At 46.0% G+C, this 10879-nt stretch overlaps 1 non-coding gene across 1 annotated transcript; it reads right to left on the reverse strand.

Annotated features, from left to right (window-relative positions):
• Window positions 1–9399: 9399 nt before the first annotated feature.
• trnar-ucg (transfer RNA arginine (anticodon UCG)) lies at window positions 9400–9489 on the reverse strand. The gene is given in 2 exon segments: window positions 9400–9435; window positions 9453–9489. It is a non-coding gene; the product is annotated as a tRNA-Arg (tRNA).
• Between the last annotated feature and the right edge of the window lie 1390 nt (window positions 9490–10879).

The following is a 10879-nucleotide window of genomic DNA, read 5'->3' on the forward strand; positions in this document are numbered from 1 at the left end:
CACATTTGTGCAAATCTTTCCCAACGTTATGGTATTGATACCTTTGTCAAGCGACTTTGTTGAGCCTTCCCCTTCAGAGCGTCTGCGCAATAACATCGATCTTTTGTTCAACGGTCTCAGCCTGAGAAACCATGGATATCAGTCGTGACCTTCTCTTTGTTATCCCCTGTCAGCACATCTTATATCTAGTCCTATTCATCCTGTTTTAATCCCACACTCTCCCCAAACTATCTGGTCTTACCCTATTGCATTTCTGATCTCTTCCCACGAAATGTTGGTGAGTACTGTGTGTGATACACCCGGCCCTGACCTCCTCCTGTGGTTGACCTCCGACAACTACTGCACAATGGTTTAACGTGTGTTTGTTTTACGTTATGAAATGTGTATTCGCGCTAGTCTACCCGGTGTACCTATTCTCACACAAACGGCAATTTTGCTTCAGATCATTTTAATTTTAGAAAGTCTTACTGGATAAGACAAGTTGGACATTCAAAATTTGGTGAAGAGACGTTGATATTGTTCACTTGAAATAATTAGTGTACAACTCAATGATGCTGTACATCGGAATAGAAAGCGAGATTGAATGAACAGGAACCGTCTGAAAGGATGGCTGATCGGCTGTGGGTGGCAGCGAAGTTTCACATGGCTGCATGGTCAAATGCCAGCGTTTCGTTGAACTTCGGGTCTTATTTTCACTTTGAGGTTTTCACTGATTGATAAATGAGAAGTCCGGAGATCGGATCCCAGTTAAGTCCCACTCCGCTTCCATTTTAAGTGAAAAATCACCAATTGGCGTCTCAGATTTTTTCATAGCTGCAGACGGCAGGAACGTATTTTTCCAAGAAAGATGGCAGTGATGGATAGAAGGAAGGAAGATGGGAGGGAGCAGAAATAAACTCGACTGAAAAGGAACAAAAGACTGAGCCTGAGAGTGAGATGGCAGGAGAGAAGCTGAGAGGCTGAAGTATGTGACTTTTCTCAGTCACTTCTTGCTGCCTCATAATTTCTTTACCTTCATTGTCCAATCGTAATTGGCTGCGGCGCGAATAATTGCGTAAATACAGCGAATTGGCGATCGCCGTTGACGGCAACCGTGGGCTGAGCGACGAAAACAACTTTTATCGTTTAACCGAGCCTTTCGGAGGAGCGGCGGAAATGTTCCAGAAATTATTGGGCAAATCACAAATTCCCGTATCTCACTTTCTGCAACATTTACCTATCGATAATGGCGCACGCTGTGAATGCATCATTTTGGCTCGAGGTCCCAGCAATTGCAGGATTAGAATGATAACGAAATAATTCTGGTCCGATAACAGTGAAACCTTGTTCCGCTCCGGGATCCAACAGCCTTTCTCTGTCCCTGCTCTGTCCACTTATCCCAGTTATCTACAGAGAAAATGGGACCGGTCCAGTATTGTAAAAAACTGGTGAAAGAGAAAATCTGTCTCCTTCACCCGTGGAGAACAAGCGTCGAAAAGGGAACCAAAGCAAATGGCGGCAGAGCACAGGCCTGGAGACCTCAGTGAATCAGCCGTCGGTGACATTAACCTCCCGATCAGGTCAATAAACACCAGACAGTTGTTTCTATCTCTCTGCCTGGTGCTGAATCCAGATATAAAAGGTCGTTCCTGAGGCAATTGCTGAAAGCAGAGGGAAACCAATCAGGAAGAAAACAGTGTCGGCGACCGAGACCAGACCGGGATCCCGAGCCACACGGGCTGGATCCAATCACTGAGCAGCTCATCGCTTCAACCACCTTCGCGCTTCCCCCTCGGATCAGTTTCACCGAAACCGCTTCCTGTTTCTGGGTCAAATTCAATCTGATCGAGCGGATCAAACATAAAAATCGAACTCATATTTCTCCAGTGGCGCAGTCGGCAAGATCTGGTTCCAGATCCTATTCCTGATTCTTCGAACACTAATCCCTGACTCGCCAGCACGGGATGCAAAGACAATTCTGATTGAACAGCAAAAACTGACGGTTTTCAATAAAGACGCGAGGACGAGATTTACTGCAGCGCTCACTGAAACCTGTGGGGAAACACCGTGGGATTTCAAGGATTCCTCAAAATATTAAGGTACCTGATTTCAGTGAACACTCGGGAATGTGCTCCCAATATTTCTGAGTGACTTGGATGAAGGAATAGAGAGTTGTATATCAAAGTTTGCAAATGACAATAAGATCGGTGGCACAGTTACCTGTGTGGGTGGGATCAGGAAGTTACAAAGGGACAGAGACAGATTAAGTGACTCGCAAAACTGTGTTAAATGGAGTTTAATGTGGGGAAGTGTGAGGTAATTCACTTTGGATCCAATCAATCGGAAAATGGTCTCAATGTCGAGAGATTGGGAACAGTGGAGGAGCAAAGGGATTTGTGTGTCCATGTACACAAATCACTAAAAACGATTGGACAATAAAAAAAGGTAATCAAAAAGGTTAAAGGGACTGGAATATAAAGAGGAGGAAGTTATGCTTCAGTTGTATGGAGCCTTGGTCAGACTAAATCTGGAGAACTGCGTTCAGTTCTGGGCACCGCCCCTCAGGAAGGAGTTATTGGCCTTGGAGGGGGTGCAGCGCAGATTCACCAGGTCTAACCTGGTCTTAAAGGGTTAAATTATGAGGACAGGTTGCATGAACTTGGATTGTATTCCCTTCAGTTTGAAAGGTTGATCTGATTGAGGTATTTAAAACGATAAAACGATTCGTAAGAGTAGATGCAGAGAAGTTATTTCCTCCGGTGATGGGGACGGGGCGGGACATAATTCAGAGCTCGGATTTTCACGGTGAAATCAGGAAGCACTTTATTACGTTGCACATACAGACGGCAATGTCGTTTCTTACCTCATACATTCTGCAAAGTCTTACTTGATAATGAATGTCACGCATTGAAAACGATTTTGGTAAAGAAGGCCTGATCGCGTCGGCTTGAAATAGATAGTGTACAACATGGACTTGGATGGACAGGGCAGAATTTCAAAGTGTGCTGGTGACACGAAACTCGGCAATGTGATAAACAATTTAAAGGATAGTAACAGACTTCAGGACGACATAGGCAGAGTGATGAAATGGCCAGACGCATGGCAGATGAAATTTAACGCAAAGAAGTGTGAAGTGATAAGTTTTGGCCTGAAGAATGAGGAGAGACAATATAAATCGAATGGTACAATTTTAAATCGGGTGCAGGAACACAGAGATATGGAGATCTATGTAAATAAATCTTTGAATGTGGCAGGACAAGTTGAGAAGGCTGTTAAATCAGCATATGGGATCATTGGCTTAGAGCCATAGAGTATAAAAGAAAGGAAGTTATGCTAAACCTTTATAAAACACTGGTTAGGCCTCAGCTGAAATATTGTATTCAATTATTGGCCCCACACTCTCGGAAGGATATCAAGGCTTTAGAGAGGGTGCAGCAGATAATTACAAGAATGCTGATTTAAACCCAGGCTCCTGATCCAAACAGTGAATGGTCTTTTGGAGACATCGAGGGAGAACAGGAACAGAGAAGGAAACAAACTGCGGACTGGATTCCAATTGCGCTCGGGAGGTTATTGTTAACTAAAGACACCGTGGAATGGGTTAAACAGAAGAATTGTTGGGGATTTAAATGTTCGGGATTTAAACCCAGACTTTCTCCCATGTTCCCAAATAGCGATCGAATAATCGGGAGATGGTGAAATGCAGGAGATTCAGGAGGGACCGAAGTCCTTCAATCTCTGCAGCAGTTACTGGGAACCGAGCCATGGGTGGGATTCCAGTTCAAAACGGGAGACTCTGAACAATGAGAGAGATCGTGGGCTCAAATCTGGACCCGACCTCCCTCCAAATTTAATTTTTCGTCATGAAGAGCGGGCGGAGGAATTAAATTTAACAGAAAAAATGTACAGACTTGGTTCAAATCTAATAACTGGACAGGTTCAAGATTGTTAAAAAGTTTTGAAATTCGATTTCATCCTGATGGATAAAGTTAACCCTTTATGTTCCAGCTCCCTTTTCATTTGCTTTTCCTGTTAATCTTTCATTCGCTGTAAACCCCAGAGGCAGCAAGGAAGGACAGAAAGGTTTATCTCCGATCCGTCCTCTCGACTCGACATTTATCTCATTACAGCAGGTGTAAAATTCCAATTGTCCCTCTCCATTTAAACAAAATATAAACAATCCAGGGACATAGACTTAAAACACCGGTTTTGAATTGATAGTAATATCATTCAAGACCATTTTAATTGTACAAAACTTACGTAGGGCCGCAACAAAATTTCAATACAATAACGACACGGATGGGATTCCGACCCACACGGACAGAGCAGAATGGATTAATCGACCATTTCTGAATCCAAACAATAGAGCCGAGCGGAGGGAGCGTCCGATAAAAGGCGGGATTTCAGAGCGCTGAGAACAGCTGAGAGGAGCCGAGCCGAGCGGAGGGAGCGTCCGATAAAAGGCGGGATTTCAGAGCGCTGAGAACAGCTAAGAGGAGCCGAGCCGAGCGGAGGGAGCGTCCGAGAAAAGGCGGGATTTCAGAGCGCTGAGAACAGCTGAGAGGAGCCGAGCCGAGCGGAGGGAGCGTCCGATAAAAGGCGGGATTTCAGAGCGCTGAGAACAGCTGAGAGGAGCCGAGCGGAGGGAGCGTCCGATAAAAGGCGGGATTTCAGAGCGCTGAGAACAGCTGAGAGGAGCCGAGCCGAGCGGAGGGAGCGTCCGATAAAAGACGGGATTTCAGAGCGCTGAGAGGAGCCGAGCCGAGCGGAGGGAGCGTCCGATAAAAGGCGGGATTTCAGAGCGCTGAGAACAGCTGAGAGGAGCCGAGCCGAGCGGAGGGAGCGTCCGATAAAAGACGGGATTTCAGAGCGCTGAGAGGAGCCGAGCCGAGCGGAGGGAGCGTCCGATAAAAGGCGGGATTTCAGAGCGCTGAGAGGAGCCGAGTGGAGCTGCGACCGAGTTCGAAGTGACGTCAGGAATCAGATCGGGACGCGACACAGGGGAGGCACCTGATTGGTGAGTAGGTTCAGGTGAGTATTTCTCCTTATCGACAGTAACTGAAGTAAAAGGAAAGGGAAGGTCTGCAGGTCTTATAGGAAGTAACGTTTATTTTTTAGTGAATCAAGGTCCCTAGTGTAGTTAACATTCTCTAAATTGAGAACAATTTAAAGGAGTAAACTCCTTAAAGGGAGTGGTAAGTAGTTTTTCTTTCCTTTTTTTTTCTCTTGACATTGTAGTTGTTCTTAAGCTAATTTAAGGGTTAAGTCATGGCAGGAGATCCCAGCGCCGTGTCATGTTCCTCTTGTGGGATGTGGGAATTCAGGGCTCCTTCCTGTATCCCTGATTCCTTCACCTGCGGGAAGTGTGTCCAGCTGCAGCTATTGTTTGACCGCTTGACGGCTCTGGAGCTGCAGATGGACTCACTTTGGAGCATCCGCGATGCTGAGAAAGTCGTGGATAGCACGTTCAGTGAGTTGGTCACACCGCAGATAAAAATTACTGAGGGAGATAGTGAATGGGTGACCAACAGACAGAGGAAGAGTAGGAAGGCAGTGCAGGGGTCCCCTGCGGTCATCTCCCTCCAAAACAGGTATACCGTTTTGGATACTGTTGGCGGAGATGGCTCACCAGGGGAAGGTGGCAGTGGCCAGGTTCATGGCACCGTGGCTGGCTCTGCTGCACAGGAGGGCAGGAAAAAGAGTGGCAGAGCTATAGTGATAGGGGACTCGATTGTAAGGGGAATAGACAGGCGTTTCTGCGGACGCAACCGAGACTCCAGGATGGTATGTTGCCTCCCTGGTGCAAGGGTCAAGGATGTCTCGGAGCGGCTGCAGGACATTCTGGAGGGGGAGGGTGAACAGCCACTTGTCGTGGTGCATATAGGCACCAACGATATAGGTAAAAAACAGGATGAGGTCCTACAAGCTGAATTTAGGGAGTTAGGAGTTAAACTAAAGAGTAGGACCTCAAAGGTAGTAATCTCAGGATTGCTACCAGTGCCACGGGCTAGTCAGAGTAGGAATGACAGGATAGCTAAGATGAATACGTGGCTTGAGAGATGGTGCAAGAGGGAGGGATTCAAATTCCTGGGCCATTGGAACCGGTTCTGGGGGAGGTGGGACCAGTACAAATTGGACGGTCTGCATCTGGGCAGGACTGGAACCAATGTCCTAGGGGGAGTGTTTGCTAGTGCTGTTGGGGAGGGTTTAAACTAATGTGGCAGGGGGATGGGAACCGATGCAGGAAGTCAGTGGGAAATAAAGTGGTGACAGAAACAAAAGGCAGTAAGGGAGAGTGTACAGAACATGACCGGACAGATGGTCTGAGAAATCAGGGCAAAGACCAAGGGAAGACTAGATTAAACTGCATTTATTTCAATGCAAGAAGTCTGATGGGCAAGGCAGATGAACTCAGGGCATGGATGGGTACATGGGACTGGGATGTTATAGCTATTACTGAAACATGGCTAAGGGAGGGGCAGGACTGGCAGCTCAATGTTCCAGGGTACAGATGCTATAGGAAAGATAGAGCAGGAGGTAAGAGAGGAGGGGGAGTTGCGTTCTTGATTAGGGAGAACATCACGGCAGTAGTGAGAGGGGATATATCCGAGGGTTCGCCCACTGAGTCCATATGGGTAGAACTGAAAAATAAGAAGGGAGAGATCACTTTGATAGGATTGTACTACAGACCCCCAAATAGTCAACGGGAAATTGAGGAGCAAATATGTAAGGAGATTACAGACAGCTGCAAGAAAAATAGGGTGGTAATAGTAGGGGACTTTAACTTTCCCAACATTGACTGGGACAGCCATAGCATTAGGGGCTTGGATGGAGAGAAATTTGTTGAGTGTATTCAGGAGGAATTTCTCATTCAGTATGTGGATGGCCCGACTAGAGAGGGGGCAAAACTTGACCTCCTCTTGGGAAATAAGGAAGGGCAGGTGACAGAAGTGTTAGTGAGGGATCACTTTGGGACCAGTGATCATAATTCCATTAGTTTTAAGATAGCTATGGAGAAGGATAGGTCTGGCCCAAAAGTTAAAATTCTAAATTGGGGAAAGGCCAATTTTGATGGTATTAGACAGGAACTTTCAGAAGTTGATTGGGAGAGTCTGTTGGCAGGCAAAGGGACGTCTGGTAAGTGGGAGGCTTTCAAAAGTGTGTTAACCAGAGTTCAGTGTAAGCACATTCCTTATAAAGTGAAGGGCAAGGCTGGTAGAAGTAGGGAACCTTGGATGACTCGGGAGATTGAGGCACTAGTCAAAAATAAGAAGGAGGCATATGACATGCATAGGCAGCTGGGATCAAGTGGATCCCTTGAAGAGTATAGAGATTGCCGGAGTAGAGTTAAGAGAGAAATCAGGAGGGCAAAAAGGGGATATGAGATTGCTTTGGCAGATCAGGCAAAGGTGAATCCAAAGAGCTTCTACAAATACATAAAGGGCAAAAGGGTAACAAGGGAGAGAGTAGGGCCTCTTAAGGATCAACAAGGTCATCTATGTGCGGAACCACAAGAGATGGGTGAGATCCTGAATGAATATTTCACATCGGTATTTACGGTTGAGAAAGGCATGGATGTTAGGGAACTTGGGGAAATAAATAGTGATGTCTTGAGGAGTGTACATATTACAGAGAGGGAGGTGCTGGAAGTCTTAACGCGCATCAAGGTAGATAAATCTCCGGGACCTGATGAAATGTATCCCAGGACGTTATGGGAGGTTAGGGAGGAAATTGCGGGTCCCCTAGCAGAGATATTTGAATCATCCACCGCTACAGGTGAGGTGCCTGAAGATTGGAGGGTAGCAAATGTTGTGCCTTTGTTTAAGAAGGGCGGCAGGGAAAAACCTGGGAACTACAGACCAGTGAGCCTGACATCTGTAGTGGGTAAGTTGTTAGAGGGTATTCTGAGGGACAGAATCTACAGGCATTTGGAGAGGCAGGGACTAATTAGGAACAGTCAGCATGGTTTTGTGAGAGGAAAATCATGTCTCACGAATTTGATTGAGTTTTTTGAAGGGGTAACCAAGAAGATAGATGAGGGCTGTGCAGTAGACGTGGTCTACATGGACTTCAGCAAAGCATTTGACAAGGTACCGCATGGTAGGTTGTTACATAAGGTTAAATCTCATGGGATCCAAGGTGAGGTAGCCAATTGGATACAAAATTGGCTTGACGACAGAAGACAGAGGGTGGTTGTCGAGGGTTGTTTTTCAAACTGGATGCCTGTGTCCAGCGGTGTGCCTCAGGGATCGGTGCTGGGTCCGCTGTTATTTGTTATTTATATTAATGATTTGGATGAGAATTTAGGAGGCATGGTTAGTAAGTTTGCAGATGACACCAAGATTGGTGGCATTGTGGACAGTGAAGAAGGTTATCTAGGATTGCAACGGGATCTTGATAAATTGGGCCAGTGGGCCGATGAATGGCAGATGGAGTTTAATTTAGATAAATGTGAGGTGATGCATTTTGGTAGATCGAATCGGGCCAGGACCTACTCCGTTAATGGTAGGGCGTTGGGGAGAGTTATAGAACAAAGAGATCTAGGAGTACAGATTCATAGCTCCTTGAAAGTGGAGTCACAGGTGGATAGGGTGGTGAAGAAGGCATTCAGCATGCTTGGTTTCATTGGTCAGAACATTGAATGCAGGAGTTGGGATGTCTTGTTGAAGTTGTACAGGGCATTGGTGAGGCCACACTTGGAGTACTGTGTACAGTTCTGGTCACCCTATTATAGAAAGGATATTATTAAACTAGAAAGAGTGCAGAAAAGATTTACTAGGATGCTACCGGGACTTGATGGTTTGACTTACAGGGAGAGGTTAGACAGACTGGGACTTTATTCCCTGGAGAGTAGGAGGTTAAGGGGTGATCTTATAGAAGTCTATAAAATAATGAGGGGCATAGATAAGGTCGATAGTCAAAATCTTTTCCCAAAGGTAGGGGAGTCTATAACGAGGGGGCACAGATTTAAGGTGAGAGGGGAGAGATACAAAAGGATCCAGAGGGGCAATTTTTTCACTCAAAGGGTGGTGAGTGTCTGGAACGAGCTGCCAGAGGCAGTAGTAGAGGCGGGTACAATTTTGTCTTTTAAAAAGCATTTGGACAGTTACATGGGGAAGATGGGTATCGAGGGATATGGGCCAAGTGCAGGCAATTGGGACTAGCTTAGTGGTATAAACTGGGCGACATGGACATGTTGGGCCGAAGGGCCTGTTTCCATGTTGTAACTTCTATGATTCTATGATTCTAAAGTCACGTTTGCACAATGTCCTGCCCGAGCACCCAGACCGACAATGTTGAATGTGTCGGGCCAACTTCTGTGAGCAAAGGCATTTGTGGATTCCGTTCAATAAGGTCAGTCACTGTTCGAAACGGCCCGGTGTCAAACAGTAACGGCGCAGGTTGGAAGGAATGTAAAAACGACCGCGGCAGGACTCGAACCTGCAATCTTCTGATAACATCGACGATTAATACCGAAGTCAGACGCCTGATCCATTAGGCTACGCGGCCGCTGCTACAAAGTTTCAGCAAAAGATCTTAAACCGGGGGCAGGGGTGGTTAAGACTCTGCTTGGATCTTTCACTGACTTTCACTTTGTTGATGTTGTTCATTTATTGTTTTCTTTCTTGTAACAAGTTGGCTCTCCTGTTTCCGACTAATCAGGAAACTGAGAACTGAACTCCCGCTGGGTCTCCGATAAACCTACAATCAGAATAAACAATGTTCAAATCTTTGATCAAAGTGTTTAGCCTCCAAATCGAATCTCTTTCGCACTCAGCCTGCAAAATAGAGAGAGGGGAAATAAAATAACAAGACAAATCGGCTAACTAAAAATGTACACGGAGAACAACACCGAGCGGAGAATGTGAACAGAATTTAATATCCAAGCCCGACGGGCCGAGTGGTCTCATCTCGTCCTGTAAAATACGAACAATCCCCAATTTTGCTGGGTGCGATTATTATATTCTGATTTTCTGTGTTTGGTTAATACAAACGCGGACCGGGTCCCGCACCACGGGGTAAACGGGTCAGATCCAGACCTGGCGCTCAGTGTTAATGTTGATATTGAGCACGGGATTCTATCCGTGTAATAATAAAATCGCGCGTTTCTTGCTATGTATTCGACACATCCCCTTGCTGTGTGTTTAATCAGGGCAGGGAATGTTTTCCTGTTTTAGTGATAATCATTTTTCAGGGAATTAGTAAATTCGTCTCGAAACATGAGATTTCCAGTTTCTATTTCGCTAAATGGAGTTGAGGTGCAGATCAGCGATGAGCTGCTGTGACTCCGCCGCGCCGGTTTAACCGGAATTAGACGTTTCAGTGAAGTGAAGTGAACCGTCTCAATCCGGTTTATTTCTTTATTTATAACATTCTATATTTTGAGTGACAGATTTATTTAAAACTCTTTGAGAGTTCAGTTGACAGTTTTCTGATCAGTTGGAATCTGAAGAAAAGAAAAATAAGGAAAGAAAAACATTACAAAGGTCAAAACTCGAACTGATACAAACACCTTGTCTCCGTCTTAAAAGGTGATTCGTTCTCCCCGGAGACCAGTTCAATATTTATCCCTTCAGCAACATCAATATAATGCATTGTTTGGTCATGAATCTGAGTTGGTACCAGGCCTGGAGAGGGCATGCGCCAAGGGTCTCTGTTGACGCTGAGAGACCATGGTGCAAGATTTGGATAGATGGAGGAACATCCAATAACCGCAGAGTGAGGGGTGATGGAGGGGGTGGGAAAGAGGCCCTCCAGACATACATCCAAAGGCAGCGGGAGGCAGCGGGAGCGGAAGTCGATGCCAGGCGCACAGGAGAATGGACTTGGATGCAGTCCGGGAAGAAGTTCAATGCTCTTACATGAGTCGTTAAGGCGAGTGAGGTGAGCTCTCAAGTGG

This window comes from Heptranchias perlo, unplaced genomic scaffold (assembly GCF_035084215.1).
Source record: "Heptranchias perlo isolate sHepPer1 unplaced genomic scaffold, sHepPer1.hap1 HAP1_SCAFFOLD_133, whole genome shotgun sequence".
Classification (NCBI taxonomy): domain Eukaryota; kingdom Metazoa; phylum Chordata; class Chondrichthyes; order Hexanchiformes; family Hexanchidae; genus Heptranchias; species Heptranchias perlo.